The following is an 18,308-nucleotide window of genomic DNA, read 5'->3' as shown; positions in this document are numbered from 1 at the left end:
CAAAACAGTAGGGAACTGGCGAGGCTCCGGGCTGGGAGGGCGGTCCTGCAGGAAGAGTGCCCTGGGAGTGGCTCCCGACAGCACCTTCCTGATCTTCAGCTGGTGAGGGGAGGGGCCTCCTCCAGAGGCCCCTCCCCTCCGGATAACTGCTTCCCAGGCAACAGCCTCGTGCTGGTGGCTGCTGCGGAACCAAAGGGTCTGAGTTGACAAGAGTTTCCCGATGAACTTGGGATACAAGGCATTGAGTCATTTCCATTTCAGTGCTCCAGGAGTGTGACCCTACAGGGTTGGGGAATTGGAGAAATACAGTTAACTGATGCCTGGGGGTTATAAGTAAGAGAGAAAAGCTGAAATGTTATCTACTGTGTACATAATTCAGACTTTGGAAGGACCAGCCTCATTGCTCCCCAGGAGACAATTTTTTTGGGGGGGAGGAAGCAGCCCTTCGATGGCATTAGAGCCAGAGCCAAAAAAACAGTGCAGATTACATAAACCTGTCTGCAACACGCTCCAGGGGCACCTGGGGCAAGGGCGGTTGGCCGTCTTCACACTGTGCTCTCCCTTCCCAGGGGCCCCTGCTTTGCTTTCTGGCAACATCTGTTTTTCCCGGAGGCCGCTCACCACAACAATTTTGGATTCTTATCTAAGGCCTTGACCAAGTGAACCCCAGAATCACCCTGAGACCTGGCAAACTCTCTAAATCCTACTATACACACGTAAACCTGTGTGTGCGTGTATGTGTGTGCATGTAGACAGTGCTTTCATTTCTAGATTTAAAACTTTTCTTCCCCGTGCATTTAAAAGCTGTGGGCTTAGGACTTCAGAGAAATGATCAGAGCAGTCATCATGGACAGTGTCCAGTCTGAGACTGTCCTCTTGGGCCTCTACTTCAGCACCGTACACCGAGCACAAATAGGACCCTGGAGCACAGTCTCCACCGGAGGCTGGCTCGATGCAGCCCTGGGACTGCCTGGTCCCCAATCTCAGCCACCCCTCATGTTCCCATTTTGTTTGTAACTTGAAGTTTTGGCTCTGCCATCAACCTGGCCTTGCAGGTTCAGTCCACCTCCTCATGCTATTGTCCTGATGTTTTTAGTCCTCCGTTTTCCCCGTTTCTCATCCGGGTTCCATCCAGCCCCCCAGGTCTTTCCGACTTTCTTCTGCTTTATAAGCAGACACATATGTTGTGGAGAAGATCCTTGAAGGTAGCAGAGGCATAGTGTTTAGAGCCCTGAAGCTTCAAATCCTAGAATGGCACATACTGGGGTTTTATATATGCTGTTTCTGGGCTTGAGTTCCTAGCTGTCATTTATCTACTGACATAAATAAGCCAAGTGAGTTTAGACATATTCTGTTCATTTTGATGAAGTATCATAATAAGGAGATGGTATTCTGATGGGTCGTTATGTACAATATTTAATCCTGACAGCGGGTCAGTTACATCTCAGGTGTCCAAGATTGTTTAATTATTCTAGATTCTGTGCATTTCCTTATACATTGGGCTAGTTTGTCAATTGCAAGCCTGCTGAAATTTTGATAGGAATTGGATTACATCTAAAGACCAGTTTAGGGAGAACTGCCATCTTCAGCAATATCGTGTCTTCCATGGACACGGATGTCTTTCTATTTACTCAGATATTAAATTTCTTTCAGCAATGTTTTATAGTTTTCAGTGTACAATTTAAATTTATTCTTTTGGATGCTATTGTAAATGCTATTGTAGATAAAATTATTTTCTTAGTTTCATTTTCAGATTATTCATTGTTAATATATAGAAAAGCAATTGACTTTTATTTATTGATCTTGTCTCCTGTGACATGGGTAAGAAAGCTGATTTAGTTCTGACAGGTTTTTGTTGTTGTTGTTGTTTGTTTGTTTTTGTGGAGTGCTAAGAATTTTCTATACAGATTGGAAAATTTTAAACAAAAAATGTAATTTCTTTAATAAGTGTAGAATTATTCAAGTTACTTCTTGAGCGAGTTTTGGTAGTTTTTGTTTTTCAAGGAATTGGTCCATTTCATCTAAGTATAGGCAATCTAATGTATAGGCAAAGAGATGATCCTTGCATTTCATTATTACCCTTTTATTATTTGTGTGTTCTGAGTGATGTACCCTCTTTCATTTCTGGTATTTGTAATTTGCGTCTTCTTAATTTCTTTGTTGTTCTTGTTAGAGTTTTATTGATCTTTTCAAAGAACAAGCTTTTGTTCCATTGATTTTTCTCTATTGTTTTGCTGTTTTTTAATATAATTGATTTCTGCTCTTATTATTTCCTTCCTTCCGCTTGATTTGGGTTTATTTTGATTTTTCTTTTCTAGATTTTTAAGGTAGAAGTTTATATTACTAACTTGAGATACTTCTTCTTTTCTATTATAAGCATTTAATGCTATAAATTTCCCTGTACAATTATATACAAAATATTTATATGTTGTATTTTCATTTTTGTTAAATTCAAAATTGGTTCTAATTTCTCTGGAGACTGCTGTTTTGACCCATGTGCTATTTAGAAGTGTATGATTTAGTTTCCAGATATTTGGGGAATTTTTCCAGATTTCTTTCTGTTTTTGACTTCTAGGTTAATTCCATTTTTGTTAGAGAACATAATATATATGATTCAAATTTTTTACACTTGTCAGTGTTAGTTTTATGAGGCTGGATATATTTTATCTTGGTGAATGTTCCTTGTGCTTTAGAATGTGTATTCTGCTTTGTGAAGTGAATTGTCCCATAAATTTCAATTCAGTCAAGTTTTTGATAGTGTTTTTTAAAATCTTTTATATCCTTGCTGAATTTCTGTCTCCTTTTTCTATTGAGGACTAAGAGTGTGGAAGTTTCCAAGTATAATTGTGGATTTGTCTATTTCTCTTTTCAGTTATATCAATTTTCACTTTACGTATTTGGAGCCTGTTGTTAGCTGCATCTGTATTTAGGATTACTATATCTTCTTGGTGAATCGTTTGTTATCCTTGTGTTGGGTCCATATTCATTTCTGGTCATTTTCTTTGTTCTGAGTCTACTTTTCCTAATTTAAAAATTTTAAACTGAACATTTAATTTTGGAATAACTTTAGATCAATGGAAAAGTTGATTACTTGGAATTCACTAGTTTTACTACTAATATCCTTTTTTATTGATCCAGAATCCGGTTGCAGATGCCACATTGCATTTGGTCACCGTCTCTCCCTGGTCTCCTCTGGTCTCTGACAGCATCTCAGTCTTTCCTTTTTCTAGATCTTGACAGTTTGAGGAGCACTGGTCGGGTGTTTCATAGAATGTCCCTTAATTTTGAATTTGTCTGATATTTTTCTCATTGTTAATCTGGGATTGTGGCTTCAGGCTTTCTTATGATTAGTGCTGTTTTTAGCAATGCATTTAAAATGGGTTTCTGTGTGCTTGCTGTCCCTTAGCTCACCCTGTTGCCTCCCCAGAATGAACTTCACCCCAGCCTCACTCTGAGAAAACAGCTCCTCTTGTCTCAAGCTCAGTTCCAAAGCCTCCTTAATGAGGTCTTCTCTACCTCTCACCCCAGAAGGCATGGGGTTTCCTGAAGAGTCTGGCATTTCAGTAGATACATTTGCCTCGTGTGTCTTTCTCTGTTAGACTTGTAAGTACGTCAAGGTCAAGGACTATGTCTTACTCATTTTTGTTTTCTGTCTAGTTTCCCTAGGGCTGGCCAGCTAGCACTTACTACTCAAAATGTGACCCATGCACCCTAAACATTGGCATCACCTAGAAGCTTGTTAAATGCAAATGATGAGGCCCCGCCCCAGCTGTCCACTGTAGTCACTTCCCCGGACATTTCACATGCACACCACAGTTTGGGAAGCACTGATGTTATCAGTGCTTCATTAACTTTGTGTTGAATGAGTTAATAAATGAATGATGGCAGCTGGCTGCTCTTCTCCCAAGTAATGCAATTAGGTTGATCTCTTCTATGCTCTCCCAGGTCTCCTAGTAGTCAAAGGCACACATTTGCAGTAGGGCTAATATCAGACATGACATCTGAGCCAGTGGGGTGTTCCAAGTCTCTCCTTCTTCCTGTATCAAATGAAAGTAATATCCTTACTTCCCTGGATGATCATGAGTGTTAAATTAGATAACATGTGGGAAGCATCTAGCACCATTTGCTTGGCACATGGCATGGACTAAACAATGTATTTGCTTTTGCTTCTTTAAGGAACCATGTATTGGCTTTTGCTTCTTTAAGGCACCTGATAGTCTTGTTTATTTCTAGTGAGAAGATTTACTTCTGTTGTAATCAGTACATTCAGTTCTTGTTTTCAGGCCATTGCTTCCTGGATATAAATATATCAGAAGAGATGATAGAAAGCATTCCAGGGGGATTTCTGTCCACCATATTAGGATAGAAATCACATGAACATCTGACTGCCCATGAATGCATGTTCTACCTAGAACAGTTCTAATCTGCCCAAGATAATCCCAACTTTGAATATATCGGAATAGCCTGGGAATCTTTTCAGACTTCTCTGATTCTCAAGAATTGGCACTTGTTATTCTGGAGGGAAATACTACAAATATAGCCTCCCATGAAATTTCAACACCTCACATCACAATAATCACTTGGTTTATGGAAAAATAAACTTCTCCAACTCCCTTGACTCCTCTTGCTTTGTTCTTTGGACTCTTGGATGAGTGGATAAGCAGAGAACAAAGGTCAAAGGACCATATGCTGATCTTTTCTTGCTGCTCAGGGTCCCTACTGGTACAACTGCCTCTGATTTTATCGAGCAGATTGTGCAGAATGAGAAGACAGAGTGTCATTAGTTCAGTTTGATCATCACTCATCCTAGAATGTGACTTTTAGTAGTTTCTCATTCGCTGGATGACCTGCTCTTTGGAACGTGATTGTGTCACTCTTTGGAGCTTTCTCTGGAAAACAAATGTGAGTTTTGACTCACCATTATAAATGTTACAGAGAAAATCATAAATTTATAAAATATCGGAGCTGGATGGAAAGGTGAAGTGTTTTGTTCAAAGTTACAAAGGTTTGTCTGTGGTCAAGTCAAGACCAGACCAGTTTTCTGACTCTCAGTTTTGTTCAAATTTTTAGATATTTTTTACCTTAAAGTCATTGCCATCAGAGCAATCCTCTGCCCCCTCCCCTTGTCCCATGTTACCTATCATAATAAGTAGCCATGGCAGCAGTAATTGCAGGAGATTTGTCTGCTCCCGTGAAATACTGGGAAGCTTTTTCATATCATAATGAATGCTGGCACCATTGGAGCAGCATATGTATACTTTAATCATAGGTCAAAAGAATATATTTGACTAAAGTTTTTATAAGAGAAAATTCCCTTTTCTCACTGCAAGACTCTATACCGTCTTTCTAATTCAGCACTTTTCTCAACCTCTTTTTTTTTTTGCGGTACGCGGGCCCCTCACCGCTGTGGCCTCTCCCGTTGCGGAGCACAGGCTCCGGACGCGCAGGCCCAGCGGCCGTGGCTCACGGGCCCAGCCGCTTCGCGGCATGTGGGATCTTCCCGGACCGGGGCACGAACCCGTGTCCCCTGCATCGGCAGGCGGACTCTCAACCACTGCGCCACCAGGGAAGCCCTCATCAACCTCTTGATTGGATTAAAATACATCTACTTTATTACATTTTGGTTGGTGTTTTGAATCTGTAACTTCTTTTCCATTTTACAGATTCCATTTGAATCTGTAGCTTATTTTCCATTAGATTTTCTGCATTAAAAATTAGTGTGGAGAAATGCTATTACATTTTATATGTTAATCTTATATCCAGAAACATTGTTAAATTTGCTTACTTTTTTCTGTAATTTATTGATCCTCTTATATTTTCTATGTAAATGATCATATCATATTCAAATATTGACAGTTTTAACTTAAAATTTTTGGCTTATTTTTGTAAAGCAGCTATTTTCATTTCACTCTTTCTTTTCTCTTTTTCTCATTAACTGGGAAGTGGAGATAAACGGACCCAAAGAGAAGCCCCATGCTGAGGATGGCAGAGCTGCCCCATCAAACTAGGACCATTCACCTCATAAGACAGAAATGAACAATACTTACAGGTCCTGTATGGATTTTTAGCTAATAATCATTCTAGTGTGAATATTAATACTAATTAATAATACTGTAAGCTACTAAGGTGGATCAATGGAAGTGATATGTTTCAGAGCTGTTGAGAGGATTAAGTGAGGTACTAAATCCTAAATCCTAAAAATAATGTTTAGAGCAGTATTTGGCAAAAGTTTGGTGCTCCAAAACTATTTTTAAAAATAATAGTAATGACAGCTAATATTTATAAATATTACTGACTCTAGGATGATTAATAAATCTTAGCTAACTTAAACTTATTTAGACAGAATGGGGCTAACATTTGTTTCTGAGAACAAGAACCAGTTAGTCTTCAATCCATCTGTTTTGGTTAGCTAGGGAGAACAAATCTAAACCTCTTGCTGTGATTGGTCTTTAGATGTTCAAATACATCTATGCTGTCCTTTCTGAGACTTCTCTGCTCCAGATTAAATTGCCTTAGTTTGTCAACTCTTCCTCATACGACAAGCACTGCATGACAGGTGGAAAATGGAAAGGCCAAATGGACCTTATAATTATGAGTAGTTTTCAACTAAATTAAGCATGTGTAGGGTATTTGTTTCAGAAATGGTATTGCTTTTTTTCTGTGGTGTAGATAAAAGTCTGTTTTGGTACCAGAACCCCATGTTTGATTCCATTGTCTGCCATTTATTAGCACTGTGACTTTGAGAAGTCACAACTTCTCTAAGTATCTGTGTCCTCAGAAGAAGCAACGTAACTTGTGAGAATGAAATGAAATCTATAAAGACACTTTATACAAAATGTGGACAAAGAATAGATATGATGATCTATACTGACAGTGCTCTAGGGATTCCCAGAGATATAAACCTATGGAATCAATCACCTGAGCTTTGCCACCAGACAGGTGTATCTCACTCTGGGACCCCTTAGGTAGGAGACATCACTACTGTTGGAATTGAGTGTCTGGAAAAGCAAGTACTAATGTGGCTTTAGATGCAGCAATCATTATTCCTCTGGTTCTCTCTGTGTTGATCTTTTCTCCTTTATCCCATTGTAGGGGGAGGATTTCCCACCCTGGTATGGGGATGGCCAAACACATGACACTTGATACTGGACAGATGAGATGAACAGCAGTTTGTTAGTCACATATGCTCACAGCCCAGGGAGGACACCACACATCACACAGGACCACACAGTGGTTCTACTTGGAAAGAGAATCAACAGACAGCAGCTCTGGAGTGAGCCTTGTAGTACCAAGAGGATGAGGTGCCCCCTGGCTGCCAAGGGAGGATGTGATTGACTTGCTTGAATAATTCTGGGAGCTGTCATGGAATTGAAATTTGCTGTTCAGGGACAAGCAGGCACTGTGCTTGGTCCCTGTGATGAGGGTTTTTGGCTAGAGAATCTTATCCACAGGAGCAAAGTGGGGAGGGGGGACTTGCAATTAGTCCATGTACAAACTTTCCAATTTCATCAGATGTCAAGGTGGTACAAAAGGATGTGTCTAAATTTTAGGTCTTGTACCACAGTCTATACATACGATTAGAATCAACATTTAGAAAGCATTTTCTACAGGATACAAATGTTTAAATTTAACGTGGAAATGTAGTTACTAACTCTTTCTTCCTCCTCTCCCTTCTCTTCTTCTCTCTCTTCCTCCTCATCCTTTTTCTTCTCCTTCTTCTTCTCCTTCCTCTTCTTCTTCACTAGAAGAATGCAATGCAAATATTTCCAGTTACATTGTGAGACTATTTGAAAATTAAACCCCATTTCCTCTAGAAAAATATAACTAGTCTCTTTAGTTGCTAATGATTCAGTGTCTCTATTTATTAGACTGACAAAATGTGTGAAAAACCTGAAAGGATGGTGGGGTTTAAGAAAAGAGTCTCAGGGCCTGGGAGAAGCTGGTGGCAGGAGGAACCTGTATCCCAGTGGGTACATCCCAGAGAATTGACTTCCTGGTTTAGTTCCCTGTCAACGGGTCTTTGGTGACAAAACCTCAGGAAGGTGCAAGGACATGGGCGTTTAGGGAGCTGAGACCACAAGTTCTCAACCAGACAAAAGATGTAAATGCCTCTCATGTGGCACAGAGCATGTTCAGAGACCACTACATCTAGGTAATTGCTAATATATAAAGGACACAGAGGGGAAACTTTGTCTTTTTGTGTATTTAATCCTCTCAAGTAATGATCATCATCTGGGTGTAGCACCTGGAATGACATTTCATTTGCTTTTATGATTATTTTGATGCTGTTGATGTTCTCAGTGGCTATTTTGTATTGGTTTTAAATATGTGTGAGAGTATATATATTATTATAGAGTTTGCATGGTATACCTTTGTTTATTCTTTTGCTTTAACCTATCCATATCATTCTATTTAAAGGGCGTTTCCTGTAGCCAGTGTGTGGTTGGGTTTTATCTTGCTCTTTATTCTGACAATCTCTGCCTCCATAATCTTCTTTTAGGCTCTGGGATCTTTATATTCACTGTTCTCTTTTTCTGGAAGACATTTTCCTCTTCCCTCTTACTAATGAACTCTTTCTGCATTGCCCAGATGCATTGCCTTCTCCAGTCCTTGAGAATTGGGATAACTCTGCACTATGTTCTATCGGCACTCCATGCACATTTGCATGACAACATCTATCCCATTTTATAGCAACCATTCTTCTCTTCTCTACTGGAAACTACCTTAGGTTTCTTACTGAGAATTTAAGTCTCTCATTTTCAAAAACATTTTTCTTGTCCTCTGCCTGTAGGATTTCCCCCTTTCTCTCCACTCTGGTTAACTGCTAAATGGACTTCTTGTTTCCAACTAATTTTGTTTTCTTGGTGAGGTCTTCTCTAGACACTCTCCCTACCCAAATTAGGTTAGGTGCTGTTTCATGTCCTTTTTCTACTGCCTCTTCCATGACGGCAGGCACCATGCATGTTTTGTTCCATCCTGTGGGTTTCTGCCCTAGAACAGCATTTGCACATATGCACAAAGGGGAACTTTCCACTATGTCCATTTTAACATATTTGTGATCACAAAAAAGTTGGAAGCAATATAGATTTCTAGCAGATAACTGAAGAAGTAATCATAGAATTAGATGGATGGATCAATTGGCTATGAAAACCATTAGGTAAAAACTCAATAAAGAATGGATTAGGTTGATAACACTTTTCAATCATAACACAGAAACGGAGAGTCAACCTGACATGTGCTCCCTGCTGTGATACAACAGGAAGCAGACAGTACAGCACATGAAGCATTCTTGCCAAAAACTTAACCCTGTATATTCAAGCATCTAGAGCTAACTATCAGTTTACAGAAAAAAAAGAAAGACAGAGGAACATGTTCTGCAACACCAGGGGGGATGCTGTCAGCCAAATCCATCATGTAGAAACAAAACCACAAAACAATACAGCACAAAGCCTGGGGTTCTTCACAAATAAAAGGCAAAAATAGAAAAGAGAGAGGGCACACTATAGATTAAAAATAGGAGATACATTAACTAATTACGATGTGTCTGTTCTTTACGTCCTGACTCATACAAGCTGTTAAAAAAAATGGATATGGTACAGAGAAATTTTAACACTGACTTGTTATTTCATGATATCAAAAATTGTTAATGTGCATTAGACATGATAATGGCGTCATGGTTATATACGAAGAGTTCTTAATTTTATGGACCCATACTGAAACATTTAAAGGTGAAGTTATATGATGTCTCAGATTTGCTTTAAATAATTTAGACAGGTGGAGAAAGTGGGTACATGTTGAGAACTTTTATCAGAAAGAATTTCAGAAGAAAAGAAATGGAACTAACACGATAGGATAAAGCTGCATTTTACCATGGAACTTTATGTAGCATTTCAAAAGACCAAGGGAGATCTATATATTCTAATCTCTAAGACATGTCCTTATGAAAAAAAAGGTGAAGAGTAATACATATTGTAGACTTTGAGCTTACCAGCATGTGAGTGTAGAGTTCCTACAGCTTTGTAGACATAAAGAAAAATGTCTGTAAGAATACACACCTAACTTTTTCCAGTGATTACCTCTGGGGGTGTAAGGATTTAGAAGGGAGGTAAATGGGATGAAGAATGATGGTCAGTTGGCTTTATCAACACTATTTTATGTTTAAATAAGGAGAATGAATGACTCATTTGTGTAATTGCAATTGACCATAAGGCAATACAAAATAAATAAGTCAGTGGAGGAGAAAACCACACTAAACAAGAGATCACTCTCACGAGGAGCATGGTAGTAGCAAAGCTTGTGGAGTAAGTCAGTTAAGATGCAGTTGGCTGCAATTAATAGCTATATGGCTAAACGCTGCTTTAAATATATGGGAATCTATGACCTCCTATAACAAAGAAGTCCAGATGTCGGTAGGTGGTCCTAGGTTGCTTGTAATTTGCATGTCTCTGGAAAGAACTGCATTCACTTTTTTCTTCAGTCATCTGTGGGCATCTCCTCAGCTGTCCTCATTCCTATTGGTTCATTTTAGAAAGTTTTATCCGAAAAGGAGAAGGAAAAAGAGGGAAAAAGTACCCTAATCCCACTCTCTTCAAAGGCAACTCAACATTTTTGCATAATTACTTGCACAGTATTTGTATTATTTATAATACATGTGTATGATTTTAAAAGTGTTACAAGTTCACTGTAGGTGTTTTAGAAAATATTTTTTAAAATTTGCTTGAAATCTCATCATTAAGAGAAAGCTATGGTTTGCGCTGCTGGTGTAACTTATCCTGGTTGGTTTTCAGTGTGTGTTTTTGACTCTAAATCCGATACTAAGCAACTTCCCATAATTCACTGGCTGCTAGAAAATGTATGGCAAAGTCTGTTGCCTATCCATTGTATATTTTTCATTTGAACATTTTCTCCTCTCATTCCTCGTGCTATTTGTTTTTCTTTCTTCTTTGGCCTCACTTTTAATTATTATAATTTTGTTGTATTTTATATACCTGCAAAATCCAGAAATACTTTCTAGAACTAAGTAAGGTCCAACCAAATTTTACAGACATCCACACACAGAAAGATTGATACCTTAGTAGTAAAATTTTGTACTCTAATTTTTACTAATTGGTAATATTATGAATGCTCCTATTATCACATTTTCTTTAACATTTAATTTAATTGGCTGAATGTCACATCATTTTTTGTTACTCCTTTGATGCTTGACTATGTTGCCTCTAGATATTTTATGATTCTAAGTAATGGTGTAAGAACAGACTTCTACTTATATCGTTTTTTGCATCTACAATTATCCCTTAGACTATGTTTTAAAAGGTAAATCTAGTGTGTTGAGGGATCTAAACATTTAAAATCTCTTGAAACCTTTTGCTAAGTATATTTCTAGAAAGGAGGTTTTGACATACAATGGTGTATTCTATTGGAAAGATTCCTTATCTGCACTGAGAGTATGATAAAAACTCTGCAACTATGGTTGTTAAAAATGACACCCATCGTTCATCTCCTTTGCATTTCTTTGAGCTCTAGGGAAACTAGATAGTCTTTGAGCTTCTTAGAGTTTGGTATTTAACAGCTAGATTGGGGGTTGTTTCTCTATCATTAGAAAGTTAATGTAATCTGACCATGTCTATCATTGTCAAATGGAGGGGTAAGTGTCAGGATGCCCTCTTTCTGATGAGTCCTTACAGTGTGTCTACCTAATGGAATGAGGAAGGGTGTGAAGACAACAGCAAATGGTCCTTTAAGACAATCTGTGAGTGGCGGGTGAGAAATTGGGAAAAGTAGAAGTGTCTGAGGGTCCCAATCCTGTTTAAAATGGCGCCACGTGCACTGTGCTGAGTCCGAGGTTGAAATTCTGAGAGGAGCTGGAGAGTACATCGTCCTTACAGAGAACATGGATTGATTGTATCAGCCCTGCTGCCCTGCTTTCCTGCTATGATTGGCTCCTGTTACCTACCGGAGAAAACTGAAGCTTGAGAGCCTTAATCAGCTTCTCCAAATTATGTAGCTTATACCTGAACCTTCCCTTTTGACCTGCTGCCCTGTGCCTTTCCGTGATGTCATGCACTTCCTGGTGGACATGCGGCAACAATACCTGTGCGGGTTTCTGTTGTGGTTCTGAGCCTTAGCCTCTCCCACACGGCCACAGTAGTGGAGAGCCAGGTCAACATGATGGGAGAGCACAGAAGGCCCATAAAAACTGGGATAAACACCATCACAACCATAAATGAAGCAGCTTCCTGAGCATGCTACTGACTTCCATGAAATCTGACGTCATTATTCCTGGGTGCGATCTAGGCTAGATGAGGATGTGAGGCCTTGGAGAGGATATTATTGTTCCAGAACTTTCAAATTCCCTGAAGTTCAGGATGTTCCATTCCTGAAGAGTTGCGAAATCTCTAAGAGACAAAAGGGAGTGTGAGAGAGATCCACAGTAATTATGGAATAGCTAAAGAACCCAAACAGGTATTTGGATCTGACTTTAGAAAATCACCTGCTAAGTTAAGAGGCTTTTTTGTTTCGTTTCGTTACAAATGTTATGGAGAATGTTATTGTAACAAATGTAATGTAATGTAACAAATGTTCCAAATGTTATTGTAATGTCATATACTATAACAAATGTTACAAACGTTATAGTGTGTGTGCAGCGGTCTGAGATAAACACACACAGTGGCAGCCCTCAGTGCACTCATGCTGGGTGGGGTTGTCAGAAAAGTAAGCACACAGTGATCAACTCAGTGTGAAAAATAAAATGTAGTCTCCCACTACTTGCTAGGAAGGCAGAGAAGAGGGGCTGGAGACAGTCTGCAAAATCAGCAGAGACTTCCCAGACACACAAAGCAGTTAGTTCTGCCTTGAAGGATGAATAAGAAGCTTCCAGAGTCAAAAGGAAGGCTGGCATTCCAGCAGGCAGGGAATACGAGTGCAAGCGATGGAATTAGGAGGGCACACTACCATCGTGGAGGGGCACGTTGATTGGCTGTGAGTGAAGTACAGGCTGCATGCTGAGGGATGAAAAAAAGTGAGCCTGGAAAGGTAGGCAGGAACGAGAACACTCCATGAGTTGGGATTCTTTAGTTTCTTTTTATGAATATCAAATAGTCCCAGCTCCAGGACAACAGGCTAATTTATGCTAACAGACCATGTCCAAAAAATTCAAGGAGAGTAGTTCAACCCAGCCCTTAGTCTGATCAGAGGGTGAAGTCACACAAAGTAAGCATTGCTGCTTAGCAGAAGGGAGTGTTTCTCTGAGGCAAGAAGGAGAGTTGAGTTTGGGTGGGGCAGACGCCGGAGCTCTCATCCGCTACAGTTATAATAGTTATTTTAGATGAAGGTGAGGTGGGTAAACTCTATTGTGAAGCTTAAGGGAAATTACTGAAAGATTCCTGTCCTGGTAAAGGATGGAGAGATGACCTGAGTACATCAGTACCTTATTTTAACATTTTAATTGTAAAATAAAACACAAACACATAAAACCACCAAAAAACAACCTTAAATAAGCTGTTGTAAGGCAAATACCCTTATGATCACCACCCAGGCCAATAAATAGCCCTGTCTCAGCAACCCCAGACCCATCCACATGTTCCAGTTACAACTCCTCCTTCAATAAGTAACCACTGTCCACCATTTTGTTGCAGTTTTTCCTCCAAACACAGCAACCCCAGACACTTGTTTAGTCCTGTACATTAAAAAAATTTTATATGTTTGAAGTGTCTTCTAATACACTGATCCCTCCATTTCTTTTTTCAAATGTATTTTTTACTGAAGTATAGTTGAATTACAATGTTGTGTTGATTACTGCTGTATGCAAAGTGACTCATATATATATATATATATATATATATATATATATATACACACACACACATTCTTTTTCATATTCTTTTCCATTACAGTTTATCACAGGATATTGGATATAGTTTCCTGTGCAATACTACTGTAGGACCTTGTTGTTCCCTTCCATTTCTTTTTATTCCTGCTATTTATTTGTAGAAGAATCTGGGTTGTTGACCTGTAGAGTTTCCCACAGTCTCTATTTTCCTGATTGTACGCTCATGGTGCAGTCCAACAGACCTCTGTATCTTCTGCTTTCCAAATGGATCCAGGGGCTCCATTATCCAGATTTCGGTTGGATGTCTTTACCAAGACATTAGATAGTGCTCTATTCATTAAACACACAGCTCATAATATCAGCTTATCTCTTTTTGTGATGTTTACAGATTTAGATGCTAAATACCTGGATTCACCAGTTCATTGGGAGTTACAATTTGAAGCTACTCTAATTACAGCACTTATCATTTCTTAGTTGGAATACTTTTTCAAAGAGGTTCTTCCTTGATCTATTGTTTACTTACCCAATGCTTATCTAGTTCATAAAGGGAAGGTAGGAAAAACGTTTGATTTATTTTCCCCTGTGCTTACTAATTTTTTGAGCTAATGAAAGGTCTTTTCATTCTCTGAGCTGGTTAATTACTTTCAAAATATATTAGAATTTTAAAAAATCACACAAGTTCTCTGTACTCTTACAGATATTCTTACAGATACGAGTGGCCATGTGGAAGACTTGATGGAAATTCTCAAGTTGTGTCCATGGTTTATGAGCTCAGTGGCAGCGCCTGTCTGAGATTAGCAACAGCCCATACACTGATTTATCGACACTAATTATGAAAAGCAAAAACAATGGCTTCTTGTCTTTCTTCCTATTGTTTTCTCTCTCCTGTTTGAAGTGCCCTTTTCCCCTGGTTTGAGGAGCCAGCTGAACCAGCATTATACCCAGACTCTCCCGATAGTTTGTCTCTGATGCTGTTGTCCCTCAAGAACCCAAATGTTAGAGTTTTTGCAAACGAAGCTGGCGTCCTGGCTTTAATTCTGTGCACTTCTTTGATCTTTGTTCTATTTCCTGGGCACAGGTGGTCTTCTGGCCGTGACATAATCTGGGGCATGGGTCAGGATACCCCAAGGTCATTTCTCCACCATGCTGAAGCCCTTCTGACTGCTCATTAGAGAGGTAAATCAACAGGTTTTCCTGTGAACCCTGGATCATTTCCTTTAAGAGGTGATTGGTGTCACTGCTGGACTTCATGGATTTTTTCCCCTTTTTTGTTTATTCTCTGTGTTTTGGTTTTGGATAGATGTATACTTGTCAATCAGTTCCTTCAGGATTGACTGGAGTTGGAAATCAATTTAAGTTATGCTTTTCATTGAGTTCTGTTTCCTTGTATGTTCCATACTCACATGATGGAGGCATAAACTTTCAAAATGCTCGTGGCTCAACCAAGCCAATTTCTTTCAAGACGCCATGAGGCCAGAATCCCAGCAGAGGGGTCTCTCAGCTTCCAGCCCAGTTGAAGGAAATGCCCCAGGCCTTGGGCTCACTGTGTGCGCCATTTCCGAGTTTATGAATCTCCGAATTTTTGCTCTGACTCCCTCTCACAACCTCTGTTTGTCCTCAGGTCTCTAACTTTCCCAGCTTGGCCTCAGCCTTTCCTACGCCTGCCTTGATCGCCACCCGGTGGCTCCTCCTGTTTCTAAGCATGTCAAGGGATGCCTACACCCTATGAAGCCCTAGTCCCTAAACACCAGCTCCAACCTTTTGTTTGGCTTCTGCCAGGCCCATCCCAGGCCTCAGATGCATAGGGTCCAGTGAGTACCCTGAGATTGGGGGGGTCCAACCCACTGCCAATTGATGAAGAAACAGAAGCCCGTGGAGTGAATGGGCTGGTCTGGTTATGCACCCACATCTCCTGATTTTTGTACTGTGGTCTTCCTCCCATGCAGGACTGCTGTCTGCCTTTAGAAAAGGCATCTTATGCTGGATGAATTATTAAGGGGTGAACTGCTTGATTTAAAAAAAAGTGAAATGAGTAAAATATACAGACAGATAGAAGCCTGAAAGAAGGCTTCATGTTCCTCGAGGCCAGCCTGGAGGGGACTGGTCTTTTCACATGTGACAACGCACCTGATGGTTTTGCAAGTTTATGGAGGGATGAAAGTGACCCAGCTCACACGGTGGAACAAGTGCTAGATTTGGTTTATTGTATATGAAGATTTAATGTATGTTGCAAAATCACAAGTGTTCTTCACTGGATCATGAAACCAAATTCCAGCTTCTCCAGCGTGAGACTTCCTAACCGGTGTGGTCTGATCACAGCCTTCCCCCACATCCACAGCATGGATAAAATGGGACAGATATAAAAGAGGAGATGGAACATTCCAAGAAGGTGACTAAATCTCCACTCAATTTAGAACTGGACAAGGTGGAGGTCAGGGTGGTCTGACCGAGCCAAAGCGGTGTCCTAGGCATGGAGAGCTTGGCAGGTTGGTGCGATTTCCAGGGAGAGAGAAGAGGAGGAGCTTGAGTGTGGGCTTTGCAGGGGGCACCAAGGGGTCGGAGACAAATTTGGGGGTAAAATCCGAATTCCGTGTAAGCTGGGAGATGTGGCTAAAACACAAGGTGGGCAGGTCATAACACCACAACCTGATACCCACAGCCTTTCCAAGTAGAACTGTACAGAATTGGACACATATGCGTACTTACGGCCACACATGTGCACACCCGTGCCTGCGTAGACACACCCCTTCACACAGTCACTTGCGTACTCAAGCACAATGCATATGCACACGCAAATACGTGCACATGCTGGTGTGTGGAGTCCGTGTTGAACTGGCCCATGTTTACTCACCCTGAGCTCACATGAGGAAATGACGCAACTTTAATCCCTAGGGAGGCACGGAGCCTGCAGGGCAATTTTGTAAAGGCCTAGTGTCCATCCTGGAGTCCATGGAGGCCCACTGGTTTTGTCCCGTGAGTGCCATGGGAGGGCGGCAGTTCTAGCTGCGGGGTCCCGCCTCCTCCCCGTCTCAGCCACCCTGGCTTCTCCGTGTCACTCCGCAGCCCACCTGCCCATGGAGGGCCAGCGGCTTTGACAACGTCTCCTTCCTTCTGGGTCAGACAAACTGCCTGACACTCTCGGGGGACACCTTCTCTCCGTGAGCACGCCGCTGCCGGCTATGTCCTCTAACTCGACGGCGCTCCCCGCGGACCGGGCCCCGTTCCACACCTGCCGCGCCCCCTGCATCTCTAACGCCCGTGGGCCTTCTGGGCCCATGTGAAGAAGTGGCAGTTTGTCAAAGTCGTGTGCTGGTAGCTTGGGGAGCACGGATTGCGTCCAGAAGTCCCTGAGCTCTGCCTTCGTGCCAAACGCTGCACAGGCATCGCCTTGTTCAACCCTGATGACAGTCCCAAGAGGTGATGGCGAGTGTAGGGCTAGGAGAGAGGAGACGGCAGCGGAGGGCGCGGGAGGGGCGGGGAGACCCCGGCGCGCCAGGCTCGCGCTGGTGGCCTTAAGGCGGCCTTCCCCGTCGAGGCAGGAGTCGGGGCTGTTGGAGAGGACTTGGTGATGACCGGGAGGGCAAGGCGGGAGGAGGCCTCCACTCTACAGCAGGCTGAGAAGTGGTGCTGATGGGGCGGCTGGGCTGTGACTCCTCTTCCGCCAGTTCCGAGTTCCAGTCCCAGAGGCAGGAGATTAAACGCCTGGAGGCCCAGGTGTGGATGGGAGTCTTACCTTACATACCTGGGACACAGAAGCAAGTGACAGGAGGCAGTGGGGGAGAGGTAAAAGGGGGCTCTGGGGGGAGGGGGTGGGCTGGATGGGGGTTGTCCTGGGGCTTAGGGAGCAAGAAGGGCAGGAGGGTCCCCGGGCTCCTGGTCAATCACCCACCGGGCAGCCTGGCCAGCAGGCGAGGGCGGCCAGCCTCTCTGGCATTTCCGTCTCCCAACCAGCGAGCACGTGATTAAAGACAAGTTCGGCGCACAAGAAACACTTTTAAAAGTGCTTCTTCGAAAGAGTTATTATTTTTTCTAATTTTAAAGATAATACATGCAAACTAAAAAGCCTCAGAAAATACAGAAGGATAAAGATCCCCTATAAACCTACTAACCAGAGATTATCTGTTATTAATATTTGGTGTAGGTACATTATGTATGTATATATTTTTCTTATGTGTGACTTATTTTTCTCTCTGCTTAGATTTCCTAGATGGTATTTTAAATTGTGTGACACATACCTAATGGAACATTTCCCACCTTAACCGTGTTCGAGTGTAAGTTCAGGGGCATTAAGTACATTCACATTGTTGTGTCAGCCTCACCACTACCTATCTACACACAGAACTTTCTCATCTTCCCAAACTGAAACTCGTTAAACATGCTAAACATTAAACCTCCCGCAGCCCCTGACGCCCATCTTTCTACTTCCTGTCTCTATGAGTCTGACACTCCAGATATCTCATGTAAGTGGAATCATACAGTA

At 41.4% G+C, this 18,308-nt stretch overlaps 1 long non-coding RNA gene across 1 annotated transcript; it reads left to right on the top strand.

Moving 5' to 3' along the window:
* The first annotated feature begins 5,871 nt into the window (after positions 1-5,871).
* LOC114486253 (uncharacterized) lies at positions 5,872-16,009 on the top strand. The gene is made up of 3 exons (XR_003679662.1): positions 5,872-6,049; positions 14,907-15,004; positions 15,450-16,009. It is a non-coding gene; the product is annotated as an uncharacterized lncRNA (long non-coding RNA).
* Positions 16,010-18,308: the final 2,299 nt, after the last annotated feature.

This window comes from Physeter macrocephalus, chromosome 5 (genome assembly GCF_002837175.3).
Source record: "Physeter macrocephalus isolate SW-GA chromosome 5, ASM283717v5, whole genome shotgun sequence".
In the NCBI taxonomy this organism is placed as follows: Eukaryota; Metazoa; Chordata; class Mammalia; order Artiodactyla; family Physeteridae; genus Physeter; species Physeter macrocephalus.
This window is presented reverse-complemented; position numbering and strand designations above follow the sequence as displayed.